Genomic DNA, 23345 nt, shown 5'->3' with positions numbered 1-23345 from the left:
AAGTGGTGTCCCACAGGGCTCAGTCTTGGGCCCACATTTGTTCAGCATCTACTTTTCAGAAGTATGAGCAAACACAGGAGGATTATGGCTGACAAAGTTTGAAGATGACTGCAAACTGGGAACCATAGTTGGAAACCCATCTGACACAGACATCCTTCAGAAGGGTCTCATAGACACAAATAACTGGTGCCAGAGCCATGGCCTTACGTTAAACGCTAAACAATGCATAGTCATACCCTTCGGGAACAACAGGGTTACCCCTAGTTCCCATCTAGGTGGCAATCCTCTAAGCACAAGAAGAGGTTATCAGGGTCCTGGGCACCCAGGTTGACAGTAATATTTCGTTTGACACTCACGTTGCCAGAGTAGGCCTGGGGCAGTTCCTGCTATTAGGACAGAGGTGTGACCTGGTAGTGTCAGAGTGCTGATGTGGGCTTTGACCCTGTTTTCTATTACAGCACTGATATCTACATTCTCTATACTGTGCGTTTACACTGCACGCATTTATACTTCTGGCATTGGGTAGCATTACATCTAGGTTACTATCGCTTGTGGTACCTATGAGGTAGGTTTGTGTTTTTTGTGGTTTATGATTGGTGTGGGTGGATGTTAGTCAGGTCCTCAGGTGTGCATATGGTACATGGTATTACATTACTTAACACATGGCATTCATGCCTCAGGTGGTGCTGCAGGGCTGCCTCTTTCGGATGCACATACTACACTCCCTGTACATGTTTGGAAGCAGGTTGTGTCATGTTAGGCATCCCTGTTACTATATGAGTGAGTCAGAGCGGGTATCAGTCCCAGTGTTCCTACTGACCAAGTGTATGTGCTATGCGTTGCCTCTTTGCCAAGACCAGGGCATACTGGGCACGCCTCCTTCTGCCTACTGGGACAAGGTCAGGTTGTTCCTCCTCCGAGTCACCCTCTGCCTGTGGTGGCCTTGGCAATGGTGGGGGGATGTTAGGCCCAGCCCTGTGCTGGTCCTGCTGCAGCTGTTTCCGCAGCATCATATTATGTAGCATAGCACATATCATGACCATTTGGGTACATGTAGTTGGTGTGTACTGCAAGGCTCCACCAGATGTGTCCAGACACCGGAACCGTGACTTGAGCAGCCCAAACACACGCTCTATGACATTACGTGTTTGTACATGTGCCTCATTATGGCGTTCCTGTTCAGGTGTGTGTGCATTTCTGATGGGTGTCATCAGCCGCGGCTCAAGTGCATAACCTGCATCCCCCACTAGGTGTCCATGTGGGAAGTCCCCACTGGCAAATGATTGGTACAGCTGCATCAGATGCCAGATGTGGGAATCGTGGTAGCTCCCAGGGCAGCCAGCACACACATTCATTATTATGCCCTGGGCATCACACACGACCTGGCAGTTGATGGAGGGGTATCCCTTGCGGTTAATGTAGACTCTACCCCGCTCACCAGCTGGTGCTTTGATGCATACGTGCATGCAGTCTATTGCACCCAGCACCTCAGGGTATCCCGCTATTTTCTGGAAGAGACGCATATTGCTGGCCACAACCTCACGGTCATTAGGGACATATATATGATCACCGACATGTGCTGACATGGCATCCAGGAACTGGTGCAGTACCCTGGAGGCTGATGCCTGTGATATCTCCATCATATCACCAGTTGGTCTCTGGAAGGTACCTGTTGCTAGTATTCTTAGGCCAACACATACCTTGGTTTCCACTGGGATGGGTTCCCTCTGTTGGTTCTGTGTGTGAGATGTGGCCTGCACAGCTCAACAATCTGCTGCAGAAGGTCTCTGTCCACTCTGTAGCGCTCTACTGTCTCCAGCTCATGTAACCATTGGTAGGTGACCCTGGGCCTGTATACTCTTCTCCTTCTCCTCACTCTGGGTTGTCTGTCAGCATCTGCATTGACACCACCCTCAGCAATTCGCCTTTGCCTGATTATAACAGCTATGGCAGCCCCTAGCATTTCTGCTCTGAGTTCAGCTTTTTTCAGTTTTCAATTTGGATAGCTTACTTTCTTGCAGTATCTCTTGTGGGAAACACCCTGCACTGCTCTTTGCAGTGTTTCAAGTGCTGGGTTGGGCTTCCAGTCTGCCTGTATAATTGCCTGCTTCCAATTGTTTCCACCAATTAACTCCAGCAGTATTCCCTGGCAGTTTCCTTGTATTTTAGTTTTCCCTGTTTCCTCTCTGTTTCCTGAAGGGGAGCAATGTGCACACCAGCTCAAACACACTCACAGTCACTTAAACGCGTGCACACATCCCTACACAGTGTTAAACGTGTGCACACATCCTTACACGGTGTGAACTAGGTTGATTCATGTTAAAACGCGTGCACACTGCCTTCCACATGTGCACGCCAGCGCAAACCGTTGTAAACGGTTTGCAACACGCTCCCACATGTTGAACCTGCCTTACATGCGCGCACACGTGCGCATGCACGTATATCAAGAAACTTTGAGTGTAGGGATAGCGTAAACCTTCTATTTCTTGACTTTCCTAGTGTTCTGTTGGGACACACCTCCCTCCCTGAAGTCTGTCTGTCATCTTTCACCTTACATTGCCCTCCAATCTGGTACATTTGTATCTATCCTTCCCCCCCGTGATGTCACCTACCGCTTACTCTGTTCCTCCCCCTTCTCTAACTCTTACACTACTCAGAAAGTGCTCATTACCTATGTGGCAGTGTGATTCAGTATTGTAACCCTCATTTACATAGGATTCCCTAGTAATGACTAGTTACATGTCTTACACGGAGCTTCCCCCCCTTGACAATCACTAAACGAAGGCCATATTGGTTTTGGTCTGCAAGTCCCTCCATTGACATTCCATGTAATATATAAATCCCACAATTGTGGGCTTATAAGCTTCGGTTTTTAGTTTTAGGTAGCGCACCCCGTTTGCGCGGGCGTGCGCTGCAGTTAAACCTCAAAATCCCGTGAAAAAAAAAAAGTTATATAACATATTTTTACAACACTTTTTCATGCCAATGGCCACATATTTGGCCATTGGCATGCTTAATGAAACAAATGCACCCTTTATTTGGAGCTGACATAGCTCCGTTTTTAATTTTGCAGAAATGTACTCAGTTGTCAGCTGAGTACATTTCTGCAGCTAACACGTCCGTTACATGGACTGGTTTCTGCTTCGTGGATCACTCAGATACCACATTTGCATATCTTTGAGCTGCAAATGAGGTATTGAGCATTTCCACGCCCAGTCCATGTAAGAGACGTGTTAGCTGTCTCTTACACGGAGATTTGGGCTGTTCCTGAATCGGGAGGCTTACACGGAGGCTTACACTACTCTTGAACTCCGTGTAAGCCTTCCTGAATCTGGCCCTATATTTGAGCACTATAGGCATAAAGCATAAATGCATTAATGATTCACCGCATTTTCATCAAGTAGACTTCCTCAGATCCACAAAACAACCACAATACAACAATCCTTTAAATGCTCTACAACCTAAAACTCTTCAATCATCCATTCACCCTCCACCTAATTAAATAAAATGTGCATGTTAAAAGCCAGTATATGTATATATATATATATATATATATATATATATATATATATATATATATATATTTATAAAAATGCTGCTAATATACAAAAACAAGAACAAATATACTAAATAATAAGGCATGGTCCCAAATAATGTGTGATGTTGAATACTGAATGTACTATCACTGATTTCAATAATTAAAAACAAAATGAAAACTCCGGCAAAGCTAGAGATTCCAAGTGACCTCCCAAACCTCTTCTATCAGAGGCATATGGGATATATGCAAATGATCCTGATGAACATCAGGTGTTTCAGAGCTAATTGGCAATTCTGAATACCCATGAATTGTCTCGTTGTTTTAATGGACAATTTCAGGCCAATAAAGCAAAATCCAACTAGCTGTTGATATGCATATTTCAGCCCTGTTATGACATTGTCAGCACAGCACAAGCAGAGTATTTGACTAAGCATTAGAAACACAGGGCTGTTACACCCAGCTGATGTCCATTATCATTAAGGTTACTGCAAAAATATCCCAAATAACAAACTAAACAATGAGTGAGAAGGTCACTGAAAAACCAATCAGTAAAAACAAAATGAAAACTCCAGCAAAGCTAGAACTTCCACTGAGTGACTTTCCAAACCTCTTGTATCAGAGGCACATGGGATATATGCAAATGATCCTGATGAACATCAGGTGTTTCAGTTAATTGCCGATTCTGAATACCAATGACTTGTTTCATCATTTTAATGGACAATTTCAGGCCAATAAAGCCAAATCCCAGGCCAAAATATGCATATCCACAGCTAGTGTGGTTTGGCTTTATTGGCCTGAAATTGTCCATTAAAATGAAACAAGTGATGGACATTCAGAATTGCCAATTAGCTGAAACACCTGATGTTCATCAGGATCATTTGCATATATCCCATGTGCCTCTCATACAAATTATTTTAATAACAGAAATTCCATCTAGTGGCTCAACATAAGAACTTTTTTGATAAAACCATAATTCCCTTTCTAAAACATAACTTGAACAAAAAACATATTCTGTCCTCCCCAAGTTATAATCTGACTGCTCTCATTTTTAACACTGGAGGTAATGACACATTTTTGTTGAGTCCAGGAAACCTGTTAGCTTCCAGGATCAACTACCAGTATACTTCCTTGTATTCTAAAGTGGTTTCCCAAGGTCCACCTCAAATGTCAATGGGAACTACTTTTAAACAAAAAGGAGGAACTTAGCCTTTGCCCATTTCTTAGTATGTTTGAATAGTATTCATTTCATTTTAATTTTATGTCATAATGATGTTCATATGTTCTTGTTTTTAATTTCCTTTCAATTTTTCCCCAAGTAGAAGGCCTTACAAGCCTCACATAACCCAAGATAAACCTCATCAAAAGTATTATAATTAGAGAAGGCTTTAGCTCCTAAATATCTTTTCCTACTATTAATGTAAACCTCACCCCCTTGCAAAATATATGGACATGAGGAACAACTTCCACACTTATACGTCCCAACTGTTTTTTGACTCCATCTATTTAAATCATTATCACTCTTTCAAGAATGTCCTTTAAATTTGCCCCTTATGAAAAACACATTTAATTGGTGATTTAAAAATGCCCTCCAAGTCTGACAAATGGGCAAACTGAGTCCATTCATTGGAAATAATTTTCTTAATAAACCCACTGTCACCATTAAAATTCAAAACAAAAGCCCCTTTGTATATTTAGCATCCTTACTAAGGTCTATATTATTCCCCTCAATGAGATGAATATTCTTCTCTAAAACTGAGGAAAACCTGTTGCTCCTTTCTCTAACCACCTCCATTTTAATTTCTTCCATTAAAGAAAGGGGATACCCTCTTTCTTAAAATATCTCAGCAACTATATCACACTTCCAAAAACAATCTTTATCATCTGACATCATCCTACTAATCCTCACAAACTGTCCTTTTAAAATACTCTTTTTATGATGGAAGGGGTGAGCACTAGGAAAAATGGGTATGAGTTCGAAAAAGTATCTTTCTGATAAATTGTGGAATTAAACCCTTTAGTATTTACCAATTTGTATATGGTGACATCTAAAAAATTAACTTGATTGCAGTGTACCCCATGAGTAAACTTAAAAAATGCCTTAGTGCTGTTAACATAGGAGATGAAATCTCTCAACTTCTTCTCGTTGTCTAACCAAAAATACAAATATCATCTAAAAAATGTTTGTATAATTTCCAGAAATGAATAAATGGGGAGTTAAAAATATATTTCCATTCCCACGTGGAAAGAATAGTGTTAGTGCAAGTAGAGGCATAACATGCATATTTTATTTAATTATGTAGAGGGTAATTGGATGATTGTTTGAGCTGGTAGAGTATTTAAAGGATTATTGTATTGTGGTTGTTTTATGCATCTGAGGAAGTGTATTTACTTTATGAAAATGTAGTGAATCATTAGTGCGTTTATGCCTTATGCCTATATTGCTGGAATAAAGTTTGTGTTTTTACATGGATCATGCCTGCAGTTTCTTGCTGGAGCTTCTGAACTAGTAAATAATAAGATATGCCTAATTGTGGTTACTGAGTAAATTAGGTAATATAGTTATTTCATAACAACTATTTGGTTAGTTTGTTATAATGACATCAATTAGTGATGATTCGTGTTCACATGGGAAGTTTAACAATTTGACAGAAATTGTGCTTCTGAAGTGGTCTACTTATGACTGGTATTAATAGTCCAGGGCTTCATAAATGAGTTACAGTCATGTGTGAATAGCAGAACTATAAGGATATACAAATAAGGTCATTGTAAAGCATTTGTGATGAATATGGAAAAGTGAATCATTTTTAAAAGCGCACCAACTTTTTGCAAAAGAGTAAGTTGTATGATGTTTGGCAATAAGAACTTGCAAATTACTTTTCAAAATTATAAGTTAGTGTTATTTTTTTTTCAGCATATCATTGGCAAGTGAGGCTGAGTGGAGTCATGCTCAAAGCATTTTAAGAAAGCTGCAGACTATACAGCAGCTAAGATTGATTGTTTTTAAAAAGGAAAAGGGATTTATATTTTTTATATAGGGGTATCCTTTTTGTGGATGCCCTGATGTTTCATTAAAGAATATAAATGGGTGATTGGAAAGACTGAAAAGGGAGAAACAAAATGAATAGTGGAACACAAAAAGTGGGAGAAGATGGGTACTATCTTTTTGCCAGAGGAGAGACTGCCACATTTTTTTTATGAGAGGGTAGTGTGGGTGAGAAAAAGGGAAGACGGTGAAGGAGAAAGGGTAAGGAGACAAGGGTGAGGAAGTACAGGCTGAAATTCCAGTCCACAGATTCTCAAAAATGTTGACTGCAAGATGGTATTGCAGTGGAGGATTTGGATGTTGAGGAAGTAGGGGCCTGTGTTAGCATGGTGGTCAGCACCAACTGGAAAAATGTGTCTTCTACACTTTCAAGAGAGACTTCAACTGACTGAATTCTCCTGTCCGCTACCTCCTCCAGTACAGCCTCAACCAAACTCTGAAGCCCCTTTTCTATGAGGCTTGCCAGGATGCCATGTATTGCCATGTGTTGGAGGGCCTACATGTCTGTCACCTCTACTCAAAAATTATTAGAGTTATATGCTGTTAGACATTCTGTGTTTATCCCAACATCCCCAGCAATGATCTCATATAGTGTGGCTAGGAAGAACAGGGGAACTATACTGCTAGCTCAAAGTATATACTTTGTAAGTAGGCAATGTCCTATGTGAGGTATTGATTATGTATTTTAAGTAACTGGACTGCCTATCTTAATTGATTGGAGTGCCTATCTGCGATGGAGACATTCATGTGCTATGTTAATATGGTAATACTAGTTTGTGTCCAACCAGTTTTTAGACTTGGTATAGGAAATGTATGCTTCATTTATGATGCAGCATAAACCAGTCACTTTGCATGTTCAAAGATCTGAATCACCTTGGCTATTCAGTGGGGCAAAAAGTAAATGGAGTATAAGATACACTCTCTACTACACTGAATTAGAAAACTGTGACAAAGTAAAAAAAAAAAATATCTACATTAGGTTAACCAATGCCAGCTAATTATAGCAATATGACATTTTCCTATACATAAGCATACTTTTCTTGTTAAGTCCACACAGAGACTATGTAGTTGTTCAAGAGATGTAGTCAGTAAGACCACTGCAGAGGTTTGTTCCTGAGGATTAAAGAAAAATGTTCTTCCTCTGTAAAAATAAAACTACAGTAGATATAAATCAAAAAGCTGAACTCAGTACACAATTGTACTGTTATAAGCCTACTTGCTTAAAAAGCAACTTGAAGTTATATAACATTGTAGTCAGAGAAGCAGGTAAATAGATAAGAGTGCTCAAACCTCAGGTTAATAACATGACTACCATCACTTAAATAGAGGAAAAACAGTAAGGTGTTCACAATAATCATTAATCAGCTTAAAGTGGGTGCGGGGTGAAATATTACTGGGGAAGTATTGATAACTAGAAAGGAGGATAATACATATCTAGGTGTAGGGATTAGGAATAGAGACAACAGATAGTTCAGGACAGTTCTGAGAGAGCTTGTTTTCACAGATTTAATTATTACTGGTCAGATGGCCCATTAATGTAAAATAGTTACTACTTGGAGCAACCTAATTCAAATGATGATTCTCCCTAGAGTATTGTACATAAAAATGCATATTTAAGTATAGCAAGGAAATGAGAACTGGTTAAGTAAAAGATAGGTATGCTGCAGTAGGTTTATCTGGCAAAACAGGGTAGTAGAATGACAAAGGGTAGATTATGATTGTTTGAGAAGGAAAACAGAAACATGGAGTACCATCACTGGTATGGAGCGGTGTATACAGTGGATACACCTATGTTTCTAATCTTCCCTGCAGCTGCTTCAGAACTAGAGGGTAATAAATAGATCTTCTTTTTGTAGGTATGGGGATGAGAATACTAGTGACTTACACATGTTCTTGGAGTGCTAGAGCTATCATCTGGTATAGGAAGAGTCTATGCAGGAATGGGAATTTTTTTTCTGCTTGTGCTTTTGTTTTTTCCATATTCCTCAATTTATCTGCTTTATGTAGCCCTCTTGGTTCTTGTCCCCGTTCCTCTTTTTCTTTTGTTTTAAATTCACTTTTGGGCTCATACCACTTTCATGGTACTCTGTGATTTGCAGTCTTTTCTCATTTCTCCTTTTTTACGTGCTGTCCTCATTGCAACCAGGATTTCTGCTCCTGCACTGCTTCTTTTGTTCTGTCTTCCTCTTTTGACAAGTTATTTCCCCTCTGTAGCTTCTTGGGTAGTGCTCTTCTACTGCTGACCAGATAAGACTTTCACTTGTCCAACACAGAGCATCCAAGTCTCCTGAGGTATCTCTTATGTTTTCCCTTGCTATTTTCTGTTATCATCTCCTTTACCTGTGATCTCTTTCATGACTCCTGCTTCTGTTGCTGTCTGATCGCTCCATCTTGTTTTTTTCTCTTGCCCAGCTTTTTTGTTCTTCTTCTCTCTCTCCCTCTCTCTCTCTTGTGCTATTCTAAGTGGTTCAGTATGGCATTGCTTACTTCTATTTTTGCTGTTAGCCTTCTGGCCTTATGTATCCTGAAATTTCTAGCAAATTTTCCTGATTGTTTATTTTTTTTTTCTAATGAAGCCTCTACATCTGATGTTCTCTATGACAGAATCATATCTCGTACTGCCCTTAGTCTGTTCAGGTTCTGCTGCCACTCCTTTGTCCATGACATAATGCCTGGATCTCTCGGGTTGATATTTCTGATCTAGATACTTTTGCTTACAGTTTTTAGGCCTCTTCCTTGCTTCACATAATAGCTTTTTCTTTCCCCTTTCCAGAGAATTTCAAAATGGCCTGGTACTGGATCCATGTCTGCACTGCCATAGCTTTGAATGGGGCAATGTGTGATTGCAGAGGCAGTACACAGCCTCATAGAGTCAAACTGCATGACCCACTAAGGAAGAACATCTGAATATTCTCATCATTAGATGGTTTGATGCTCACCATTCAAAGTCCACCTACCCAGAAAGTAGGCATGGAACCAACACAGGGTTCTACAACTTCATGCCATCCACCCTCAGTATGATGATCTGTCCGAGAGAGGCAACCTTCACCTTTGCTGGCCAAAGGGGAATGAATGGCCAAATTAGGTAACAACAGAGGTGAGGTGCTGTTCAACAGACGGCAACAGAAAGACAAAAAAATAGATACAGGACTTAATATTAATATTGCTCAATGTCTCAAAAATACTAACCATTGTATCAATAGAGTTAATAAACCATAGACATTATTTTTACATTTATTGGTGTAAATATTGATTACATTATACAGTTTATTAAAAATAGCAGCAAAAGTCTGAATATAGAAATATATAACAGTAGTAGGTAACTCAAACAAATCAACACACTATTAAATCCTGTTCAAGTAATTTTTAAATAGTACCTAGAATTCAGGTTTGGAACATGTTAAGTTCAGTTTGCATTGTAAAAAATTTGCTGCTACTAAATGAAGATTGCAAATAAATATGAAATGTCAGTTAAAGTTTGTAGTGTCTATACACAACCTACTCTTGTCTAACATTTGCAAATAAGTAGTAAACAAATTGTTTTAGATATTTTTTTGTTAGCTAATTTCTTGAAAGTGGTAGAAGTATGCCCTGCAATAATATAAATAATTTACTGAATTATGCAGGAAGAACCTGCATTAGTGCTGTTCTTACTATTATACCTTATTGTATTATAAGACAGCATGGAAAACAATTAGTAACTTTACCACACTGCCAATGTCTGCATTCCTCCCACAGGAAGGGTATCAGAGAGTGTCTCCTACAACTGATAGCTAAAGTGATTTTATCTGGATTAATTTATGGTATGTTAATTACTAGTTTATTTTTTGACAAGTCGGCACAATTTATTATCAGCCAAATAAACAGACTCTGAAAGTTTGAAACACTGATGTACTATTTCCTGATGAGCAAAGTTTGCCACAATTAATGACTATTTGTACTATTACATACTATTTGTATGCTCTTAAATCTTTTATGAAGATGCTTTGATTATTAATTTTTATTATTGTAAAGTAAGAATCACATGTGAAGCAAAAAAAAGAATTTCCAGCAAACACAGACAGATGCAACACATATATTTATGCACAAGATTATTTGCATGTTTTGCAATGACATGTTAGGACGGACTAGATATTTTGCAAATTAGTTGCAAAATGTTCCCCCAGATTTAGCAAGCAGCTGTGCAGGAATAAATTATTCCTGCAAGGCAGGGACCGTTCCTGCAAAGTGTGCCATGCATATGCATGCAGGCGCGCTGCCGTGCTGTAAAGCAGACATGATTCCATGTACGAGCACAGGGGGTGTGTCTGATAGCAGATCTCTCACAACACACACCCCCTGCACTCCAGAATTGCCTTTCAGCAATTTAAAATGAGCAACAATGCTCAGAACACCCACAACACATCAGGGTAAGAAATCTGGTCAAAGCCGTAAGGGACAATCGTCCCTACCAAGGCAAAAGTGGATAGAATAACACATGTAGCTTAAGCACATAGCGCACACCACCCAACCTGTCAGAGTAAGGAATGTGGACAAAGCCAAAAGGGACAATTTCCCACAAAGCAGAAAGTTGAGAGAATAACAGGTTCAGCATTAGCAGGGATATTCTGAAGGGTACAAAAAAAAAAAAAAAATACCTTTATTTATCAATGCGAAAAAGTTTAACGTAGCTGTGCGGGTGTGCCCTTTGCTTCGCTACACTTAGTCCAGCTTAAACACCACAAGAAGTTAAATAGCAAGAGACATCCAACTTAAGCAGTACTGCAATAGAGTAGTGGTTAAAGCATCCACTTTGAAAGCACCCAGTCCTAGCTCAATCCCCACTATTACCAATTTGCATTTTACATGTGAAAGCAGTACATAAACATTTTTTTTATAATTAGCTATGAAATAACGTATATTTGTTAACCAGAGTACTGAAGTAGGTCCAGATGTGAGGTGTTAGTGAAATAAAGTTGCGAAACCCCCATATAAACACAATGCCCCATACAGTATAATCACGCATGAATAAATGAAATGAAAGCAAATTGCAGATGTCAGGGACAGTAAAGCGAATTTATAATATGTCATGAATGGTGAATCAATGCCATACAACAGATAGTCTATAAAATAAAAAAATAAACTATGCTAAGCATTACACACCTCTGCTTACCAGGTGTAAGAATTGTGTAAACATGACTGCTAAGCAATGAGTAGCCCAGCTAAGTGGATTTGCCCATTGGTAAGCAATGCTAAGCATGCCCCTTTAAGAACTGCCAACTTTAGCTAAGCATGTTTGTCCGTAGCTTAGCTCATCATATTCAAAACCGTCCAATCATGGCAAAGGGTGCAAAATCAGCCATATTTAAACCCACAGGCGGAAATACAGCTCATAACTAGTTGCACCTTCCCACTGTAGGCAGTATGGCAGATGTTGGTGAGGGCATGCGCTTCCGGGTGCAGTGTTGGGGCATAGAGGAGTGCAAGATCATGGTAGGACTCCTGGTAAATAACCATGATAAGAGACTGCTGCAGGGACAGTACCAGGGCTCCCAATATAAAGCGGGAGCCTGGGACCATCTCTTCTGTGATCTTACCAGTGCCACTAGTATCCCTCGGACTGGTGAGCAGGTCTGGCACCACTATGCCGACTTGAAGCGGAGGAAGAGGGAGCTCTTGAACAAGTTGGTCCAAGAAGTAAGGCAGAGGGGTAATGGCCCAGCAGTGTGTAAGTATTCATATCAATAACTGTTTACCAAAGTTCACCCTGTGTATGTGATGGATAGGTATGCCTAAATATTTCTCTATTCCCTTTACAGCTGCAGCTGATCAGTCTGTGAATCAGGAAGCCCATGCCAGTAGGTTTCAAAGGCTGCATCACAAGGCTAGTGAGTAACAATCCTGCTTGTAGTAGTCATACCAAATAAACATAAAGTAGTAGGAAGTCACCTGGCAGTATAAAAACTGTGTAAGGGGTATACTGAATAAACCAGACAATAAGACAGTAACAGTCCCATATAGGTGATACTTCAATAAAACCGTAACTGCCTAGCAATAAACTTCTAAATCCTGGACTGGTTGTGTTTACTCTGGCATTGTATGGCATTGCAATCTCTGAATACTAATGTTGTGTTAACCACTGTTACCCACACTGTGCTACATAAAAACGATGTCTAGGAATGCCTGTATAAGACTGTTGTAAGTACAAGGTCTGATTGTACAACTAAGAGAGACTTAGACAAAAAACACGGAAGGAGCAAACAGCAGTTTCTAAATAGCTCACTTTGATGAAACTCAAATTGTTGTATTTTTAGCACACATAGCCATAGTTTGAATCCTGGGAGTGGTAGTAAGCTGTATGCATAATCATACCTCTCTACTGTACAAATTTTTGCAGAATGTCCAGATATTTGGCTCATATTTTTGCCCTGTTCCTCTGTCTCCCTGGCAAATCACTGGGATGATCCCAGAATTGCAGTCACTAAATAATGACATACATTTGATTTTCAGACCTCATATCCTTCAGAAAATGTATATTAAAAGAAATATTGTTACTCTAGCAACTCTCCAACTTCACAAGAGCAATATTCAAAATATGTCCCTATTTGTACCCCCATGTTGTCAAGTTTTGTCTAGAGTGTGTGCATTAAGAGATTGAGAGGTATGTGCATAATATTAACTAGAAATCCTGAAATATGTGTAGAAACAGTCAGGAAGTGTTAAACATTCCCCCTACAGGTCTTTCAGATAAGAAAACTGTAACTGCCAGGCAATAAAGTTTTAAATCCTGGACTGGTAGTGTTTACTCTGGTATTGTATGGTCTGACATGTAGCATTCACCAACATCTGATATCAGAATAGTACTGTTCTGTCAACCACTTTTCTCACACTGTGCTACAAAGAAATATGTCTAGGAATATCTGTAGAAGACTGTTGTAATTACAAGGCCAGATTGTACAACCAAGAGAGACTTAAAGAAAACACTGAAGGCACAGATTGCGGTCTAAATAGCTCACACTGATGAAACAGAAATTGTTGTATTTTTAGCAGACACAGCCATGGTTCGAATCCTGGGATTGGCAGTAAGCTGTATGCATATCATACCACTCAACTGTACAGATTTTCCCAGAATGTCCAGATATTTGGCTCATATTTTTGGTCTGTTCCTCTTTTTTCCTGGGAAATCAGTGAGCTGATCCCAGGATTGTAGTCACCAAATAATGACATACATTTGAGTGTCAGACTTCGAATCCTTCAGAAAATGTATATTAAAACAAATCATGTTACTCTAGCATCTGTCTAAATGTTTATAAGAGCAATATTCAAAATATGTCCCTATTTGTACCCCCATGCTGTCAAGCTTTGTCCAGATGTGCATTAAGAGATTCAAAGGAATGTGCATAATTACAACTAGAAATCTGGGAATATGTGTAGAAACAGTCAGGTAGTGTTAACAAACAATCCCTCCACAGGTCTACCAGGTAAGAGAAATAGAATTTAGCTATAAGACAGCTGAAGTATATACTGTGTACAAACATGCCACTGCCCAAACCAAGGCCTTAAGTATTGTAATAATACCTGTAGAGTAAAGATTAGAGCAATGATCATTAAAGTTGTGAGTACTGCAAGGATACTCTCTCCCCCCACCATATCTGCAACAATAATCCAAACACACAAATTAATGGGTATGTTTACACCAAACCTACGGTTGGGACATATGTCCTACTGTTCAATAAATATTGAAGTGTGTTTCTATTAATGTTCCATGTTGAAACACTATCATCGGTGGTCTGTTCCTATCAATGTAACCTGCATTGTGTTGTAATAGCCACTGTGTTCCATATATGTATGTGTTCTGTTTGCTATGCAACTGTTCCAAATCTGTTGTTGTGGGTTAATGGAAATATCTATGCATGCTGTTATAACTAATCCTGGATTGTGTTGACTACTACTAACCCACATATGTTCTAAAACTGCAACACCATAGCACATTTGGGAAGGCCGGTCCCAGCGGATCCACCTCTCCCACCTCATCTGGCCGTGGTACCAGGCCCTGGCACATCTGGGACCCACCCTGGGTCCTCCTCATCTGCTAGTCCTGCAGCACCTTCAGGTGGAACAGCTTCAGGAGATGAGGATCACCCCCGCCGGGAGCATGAGTGGACAGGATACTGTCACCCGAAGTCAGGTCTGGGTGTTGATGCATAGCAAGCTCCAAAGGGAGTTTGGAGATCTGCTACACCAGCTTGAAGGCCATGTAGTGCAATTAGAGGGTCATCCAGCCCCTCTTGCTTAGCCCCCAGCACAGCCACCATTGGAGCTGTGAAGGAGCGGTGGTGACTGCCCATGGGTGGGGACCTCAGTCCCACTGTTTCCATTTAGGTGCTCATGGGCTTCATATTTCCAAACACCCCTCCCCTTCCAATGTGTTTACCCCCCACATGTGTCATATACCACCCCTGTATGCTGTCTTGTCTGTCTTGCTGATCCTCTGATCCAACCTACCTCCCCAAATATACCTGCTATCCTTCCCCAGCATCCCACTCTCACCTTAAAAAAAAAAAAGGGCAATCTGCCCCCCCCCAAAAATTTCACCCCATACATAACTGTCCATTTTGCACACGTGTCCACTGGACACATGTAATTTGGTCTAATTGACTTCACAACACTTTATTGCTGTCCTCACCCCTCTCTCAGGGGTTTGAGTGTCCAAATATACATCCAAATTCAGTATATATGCACAGCTGTTGCTGTAGAAAAAATGGACAGCTATGGACCTTCTCTACAGCCATCCTGCACATCCCTAGCTACTTTCCCTATTGTCTTTCCCTCTTTGTGCCCCCTTTTTCACCACATTCCTATCACCCATTTTGTCTTTTCTTATAACGAAATTAGCATGGGGTAAGTGGGAGTAAGCTCTTTTAAGCAGTAGTAAGCAGGATTTAGTAGGTTTACACAGTGCTAAGCAATGCCTACACAGATTAAGCACTTTTCTGGCTAATTGTCTGTAAGCATATTTACCCAGCAGTTAGCACTGCTTACCATCATGCAAACCCGCAGAAACCTGCTTACAACTGCTTAAAAGTGCCTTAATCACTCTGTATCGAACAGCCCTTGTTCTGCCCAGCAACAAAATAATCAGTCGTTGCAAGTCTCGAACCCAGGACCCTACACACCATAGCCACAGCACATTACCACTAAGCCATCTGAGCTGTAGACATGTGTAATATTTTCTCAAATATATCATGCAGCACAGTCCTCCAACTGTAGGGAAAATGTATATATATATATATATATATATATATATATATATATATATATATATATGTGTGTGTGTGTGTGTGTGTGTGTGTGTGTGTGTATCATATATGTAGACATAAATGTCTATACATGTATATATGGAGTGTATTCAAACATTGGATCCACACTCTGAACCCCACACTGCAAAAGTCTGACCTAAGGCATTGTAAATGGGGTGAAGGGGCCCAAAATAGGTATCTCTTGTAATTATTGCCATTATCCCTTCCTCCACAGCTGACAAAATTACAAGCACTTACAAGTCTTGCACACAGGACCTTGCACAACATAGCCACAAGTTATCAGTAAGCCATCTCAGCTGTAAGATGTTGGGATGATTTCCCTAACATATCATGCAGAACAGTCAATCTACCATAGGGAATGTACAATGTGGAAACACTGAACACTCTAATGATACATATACACACACACACGCATATATACATATACATACATACATATATATATATATATATATATATATATATATAGAGAGAGAGAGATACACACACACACACACACACACACACACACACACACACACACACACACACACATATATAAATACTTATAGATATATATAAAGAGAGTACATATAGAGGGTGCACAGCATATCAAATAGCCATTATTCCTACAGTTGCCACCTTTTCAAATGGCCAGCATCTGATTCTTTCTTACAAATGAGAATTATTGAATGAAACATATGCCCACACAGAATGCAAAGGACATTACACCACACACAGTTTGCATACATAGAAATGTTTATGTGTGTACTATTTCAGTTGTTTATGCCATTTCTTATAACATTTAGTTGTTTGGAATATATAATAACTGATTAATGCAACTCTCAAAGAAAGCACATGATACAGTAATCTGCAAAACATAGTGTTTCAACATAGAACATTAATAGGAACACATTTCAATATTTGTTAAACAATAGGACATATGTCCCAACAGTAGGTTTGGTGTAAACATACCCATTGATGTATGTTCCTGATCTAAACAATGGCAAATCACAATATCACATTCCACACCTTTTACAACCTGTAATGTGATCCTAACATGAACAATGAATGTGTAATATGGAATCCTACGTTAAGACAAGAAATATGAGGAATACATACCTTAACAATCACTGGAAGCATATGTGTGCTCACACTCCAAATAACATATTGTGGAAGCAGCTTGTGAGGTACTGACAACATTCACTCTTCTTGAGTACACACCTTCCATCAAGTACAGGGCCTCAATGTCCCACCAAGTAATGGTCTGCTTTCCAAGAAGTATGTCCATGACATTTGCCCTCTCACTTGCAACAAACCATGGAATGGATCCCATATCCGAAAGGTAGCACTCAGGATTTGGAGAAGTAGCCTTGCCTCACTCTTGCATATACCATGACAAACAGTGCAGACAGTCATGTATGTATGTATGAAGTTTTGGATAACATTAATGTAGAAAATAAACAGATGCCCATCCAAGATAGATGACAACATATGTTGCAAACTGGTCACAGAGGCTGCCAAGAAACATGCAGCAATACTGAGGGACTTGCAGTAATGTCTAGCAAGTACTGCCTGTGCAGTACCTGTGTCAACAATTGCCTGGAATCTGCATAAGTGTGGCCTATGTGTTAGAGTAATCAGAAGGAAGAGTTGTTCCACAGGAAACATCACCCAGAGCTGTCTACAGGTAGCATATGCATAACATCAAGTCTCCCAAAGGCATGTGTTGCAATGTGTAATGCTGTACTGAGACCAAGGCTGAAACCTGCAGGCAATATTAATAAAGATACATGTGGTGCACAAACAACACCTCACTCCATCTCATGCCCACCAACCCTATTTTTAACTTGCTGGTGCCAATGTAGACCTTTAGGTTTGGTGTTCATTAGCAGGAACTAGGTCGGTAAACATGTTGTTCTGAATTGGGAACACTGCAAAATAACACTCATGTGTGGCCCATAGTTGTCAAGCATCTGCAAGAACACTGAGGATGGGGAGGGGTGCCATCCTGAAACACAACAGTGAACTGAAGCATACATCAAAAGCTCGCTAAGAATGCCTATATTTGAACACAGTCAAGATCATGAATTGTGCCAGACATAACCCTGACTCCACAGCAATAGTGAAGGCACTGAGTGACCTCCAAGGGTTGTGCACATGAGCTGACCTTGCAATCCGGCAGAGTTGGGGGACATTTGTAGGGCAGAGTGACCAAATAATGGCAAGTGAAGATGAGCCATGCTAGTATACCCCTTTCCAGTAATAGTGACTGCTGTAGTTCACTGAACAGGTGTTGCAACAAACCATTGTGTTAAGGGTGTGCAGACTTATGCAACTCACATATTGGATGCATCTCATTCAGCATCTGCATGACTAACACATTTGTTTTATACTGCATTTAATTGCACAGGTCATATGTCACATTAGGTGTGTGTAATGTTAACATATTCAGTACTTTGGCCCCATTGCATATCACGGAGGAGGCTGGCATGTCAACAAGTGTGTGTACACTCCTCATATTCACATTAAGCTTTGAAGGTTGTCAGTGTAATCGGATTTTATTATTATTGCAGCCGAAAGCACTTACTTCAATAAACAGTCCATGCTGTTTTTACCAGTTTGTTTCCGCCTTGTAGAATTTATATTTTAAGGTTTAATCGGATTTTATTGCCATACATGCACTGCAGATGATGAGATATACAAATCAGAGGTCAGGCATTAACTATTGACATCAGGCTTCATATCATCCCAGGTATGTGTCCAACAAACACATAGGGCTGTGAGCAACAGAGCAAACATAACTGTCACACATATACACATTCAGTAATCGTGTGTATACTTGTGAGGTATGGTGCACAGTACATGACAGGGTGCTGTACATCTGCACAGCAATACTGTGTACATGGGTGCAGTGTGTTCCAGGGGAAGGGGCATCATCTACTAATGCAACTCATGCATCACAGAGATGTATAATGTTGGTGACAAGGATTGGGTTTAGCTGGAGTGCATGCTGTTGAGTGTCATATGTTATGTATGTTGACTGGTGGGTAATGAGAGGTCTGTGTAATATCTTTGTGCCACCTCAGCTGTAAGTGTAAGTGTGTGTGTGTGTGTGTGTGTGTGTGTGTGTGTGTGTGTGTGTGTGTGTGTGTGTGTGTGTGTGTGTGTGTGTGTAGAGGTAAGGAATAATATACAGGTCTTAAACGATGTTTTTTGTTTTCTCCTCACAGGTGGCGAAGTGGGTCAGGTACTTCCTGCAGGCAAACTGATGTTAGTGTCCATACAGACTCTGACACTGATGATAGGTACGGTGATGTACAGACAGGGTTGTCAGGAGCTGAAGCTGTGCCATTGGTTGACATCCCAATTTTATCCAACCCATCCCTGCACACAGTCACAATGCCCATACATATCCCTTCACCAGTGACCATAGATGAGGGACAGTTGGCGGGTGGTGGCATGAGACAGGACAATGTGGGGACTATGGCAAGTGTGTCTGTACACAGCAGCCATAGCTGGATGACTAGCGAGGAACCACAGAGGCAGATGTACAGTGGTGCTCAAAGGATGGCTGCTGGCCATCATGCCCCTGGCATAAGTGCCACAGCAGGTGTCACCAGATGCATGTTTTGGGCCATCATGAAGGCACAGGCACATATGGAACATTACACCAGACAGAGACTGAGGATGCAGAGGGCTACTCATTCTGCTGAACTTGACAACATCTGTGATCTTGCAGGTGTCCACCATTATTTTACAGAGGTCCTGAATAGACAGGTGGGTGAGATGGTGGGAATCCTCGACCATGTGGTGTTTGTGTTAGAGCATGTGGTGAGAGCAGGGGATCAGCCATGTGGACATAGGTCAGCAACACAAACAGGTGGAGGTCTACATGGACATGCAACAACTCACAGCTGCTCCTGTAGTGGCAGCACAAGCACTAGCACTGCAGGGGGGGTGCTGTCCACACCACAATGCAGCAGGACATGTGCATGTGGTCCTGGCCAGTCCCAACAGGGGTGCGGATCCAGTGGACAATTGTTATCATCGGGGGAGAGTACCTTATCTGGGCTTCTATCCGGTAGTGCCCATAGAACCCCTGGCAGGCACAGTTCCCATGTCCATGTCCATGGCCAGACATGGTGAACTCTACACCCTGCCATGTACGGTCTGCAGCTGTCCAACAAACTCCTGTATAGGGCAGCCACATGGCAAAACTGTGTGCATGCATGCATACACACACATCACGAACACAGCTAAGGCACCTCCATACCTACACACACCACATCTGAACAGCCCAATTGATAAAGAACCCCCTAGCAGACATACATGATGTCAACCAAACGTCTCAGCCTAGGCCATTGGCAAATCCACAAAACACCCTGTGCATATGATGATACCTGTGTCATATCCCTGTCATCTATACCATTGATGCAGGGACATGCTAATATGATTCTGATGCACAGGGTGAATGTACTAAGGTTTAGCAATGTAATGTTGTTTAACGTACTCTCCCCTGAGGATTCTAGTTGTCTACTGATGTACTATGTTCTTCATCTGTAAATATGTTGTAAGTAATTGCTATGTAAATTGTTAATCTCTATGTAATCCAATGTAACTACTGTCTGTTTATTTTAACTGTGGAGCTTTTCTCCCCGGGCCTCTGCTGAAAAAGGACCTACGTCCAGTCGGACACTCCCGGTTAACAAATATAAATAAATAAATTAATTAATAAATAATAAATGTGTTTACAGCTGGAATGTTTAATGCTTACATGTCAGGGTGTGTAGCTGTCCAGCCATGATGCATTATAGCTGTTATTAACACTTACTGATTGTGGTCTCCATAATGTATTCTGTTTGTGTTGTAGGTGTCTATGTGTCAGCAGGATGTTGGTCTGCTGTCCTTTCCTACAAGGGATATGGCACTGTGGTGACACATTGACTGTGTCATATCCTGGTTACAGCTGAAAACAAGTATCAGGTCTGTATAACAGTTACTGCATGTGTCACATGGCTTAAATGTCTGAGGGGTGTATACAGGTGAGTGCATGGTGGCTGATGTCAGTAGCTCTTCTACAGTGGATAATGGTAAGTGCACCGGGTGGCACACACCAAATGTTTGTGAATAACACACACACACACACACACACACACACACACACACACACACACACACACACACACACACACACACACAGAGGCATTGGTGTTGATGCAATACACAGAGAATACCGTACAAATGGATGTACTTAACTTTGCAGTGACCTCATCATTCTGGTCTATGTAATTCCACCAAGACCAAATAGCCAACATATCACATCAGTAAATAATCAGTCTGCCAGTTTAATGTCATTGACAATGGTACTGACAGGGTATGTCCTCTTCCCCAATGTAGTGCAGTCCTGGAGTTGGTAAACATAGGTGTGCTGGTGTGGGTGGCACATGCCTCCACTTTGGATGGTGTGAGGTGGCGAAGAACCACACATAGTGTGATTAACAACTACTTAACCTGTTAACATAAACTGTACAGTATAACAGCAAACTAAGCAGGGGGATACACCCAACAATAACCCTAATGTGGGTGGCTGTTCTCTCAACAACCACACCCAACTATATATACCAACTCCAGTATTGCTGTATAGCTGCATGGTGGGGAAGAGGGCATTTACACATCCACTACCACTTTTGATGGAATGAATTTCCACAAGATGATTCCTTTGAAACGTTACCTTTTGTCAGTTAGTTCTCGAACAAATGATCTCCTGGGACATATATTTTCTGCAAACTGAAGTAGATCCCTTCACATACACACACACTTACTTGGCAACACTGAGAGTAGAATCCCTGCCTATGTACTTATTGCTACTAATATGTTTAGCCTTAATTGCACACACCACAGAGCTTTTAGGATGAGGTGTGTCCCGAGTTTCCTGTTAAGTGAAGAACATCACCAGGCCTTGTAAAGTATGGTAATGGGGGATGTACTGGGTATTAATGAACAATACATAGTGTGACATACTGTCATATACATATTGACAAACACAAACAGTCATAGGCACATTTGACAGACCTGGGTTTAGCAGTATTAACTACCTTCTCAGTGAGTCTATACTGTTACGGATTTTTTGCATACAGCACATGCATCATCGGACTGGATAGTGTAATCAGTTACCTGTATGCTTGATGGTGACAGTGGTCCTCATACAGTGGACAATGGTAAATGTATTGGGGGTACCGTGGTGTAAAGACAGTATACCCAGGACCCACACCCCACATTGGATATTGTACTCACTGAAACCCATGATAATGCTCTGACATACCCACAATCACCCATAAAAAACCTTGTCTATCTAATCAGTGCTACTACAGGGATATACATTTTTTGCACATGCCACAGGAATAGTAGAGTGAGGGTTTGTCGTGGCTCTCCTAATGTCAGCAACATCACCATCCCTTATAATGTATGGCAAGGTTTATTATATTTGTAAAATGTGGCCTCAGAATGCTGTCTCCTACAAATATGCACACTCACACACAATTGCACACACATACCCACATGTACCAGGACTCAGAGGGTAACCCACACCTATCTACCCATTTGTAGAACAGTGTTATGCTGGTACTGCAAGCTCCAGGTAGCCCATAGAGTAAAGACTGTAACAAGGTACATTTACAGCAGCTTACCAGCTGTTTCTAAGTATAGCAATGGGGGTGTAGTGGTTGAGAAGGCCCTCAGAGTATTTTCAACTACAAGTTTACAAACACACAGACACTGTTATTCTCAGTAATGCACATTGACACATGTGTCATTACTGAGGTCCATATGTGCAGGTGTTCCTTGGTGTGTACCAGGCTAATGTCCATGGAGAAATGAGAAGAGTAGGGCAGGTGGGTACACTGGTATCATGCCACCTGACATTTGCAGGCAGGACATATATCAACCCATGCCACTTGAGTGATCCCCAGGGTGACAGTTAAATTCAACATTCAATCATCTGGTTTTCTCCTGCAGAGGGCCAGTGAGGTGCTCCAATTGACATGTATGCAACATATATTGCATAACATGACCAGTGTCTGGGTTAGAGATTTGTACCCAAGCATGTTCTGCTGACTGGTATAGTCTGGTTCAGGTGCCCATGGAATGTGGTGCATACAGGGTGGATTTTCCTATCAGTGGCATTCATAACACAGCTGGGCAGACATGTCAGTGTCAGTCAATCAGAGATTGCCTGTAAACACCCAAGATGGATACCTGACATCTCCACATCTGTACAGAGGACAGAAATAAATTAGCTAGCCAACAGGTTATGCATTAGGATGAATGATTTGACAGATATACATCTGACATTGACTGGTATGCCATTACTACATGAAAGCAGTCCTCAATGACATGTGCTTACCACATAGTAGTCTACAGTTAATATCAACATGTGAGATCAATATGCAATAGGAGTTACTTAAAAATATACAGCTTATGTACC

Source organism: Protopterus annectens, chromosome 5.part0, assembly GCF_019279795.1.
Source record: "Protopterus annectens isolate FY-2018-M chromosome 5.part0, PAN1.0, whole genome shotgun sequence".
Lineage (NCBI taxonomy): Eukaryota > Metazoa > Chordata > Ceratodontiformes > Protopteridae > Protopterus > Protopterus annectens.
This window is presented reverse-complemented; position numbering follows the sequence as displayed.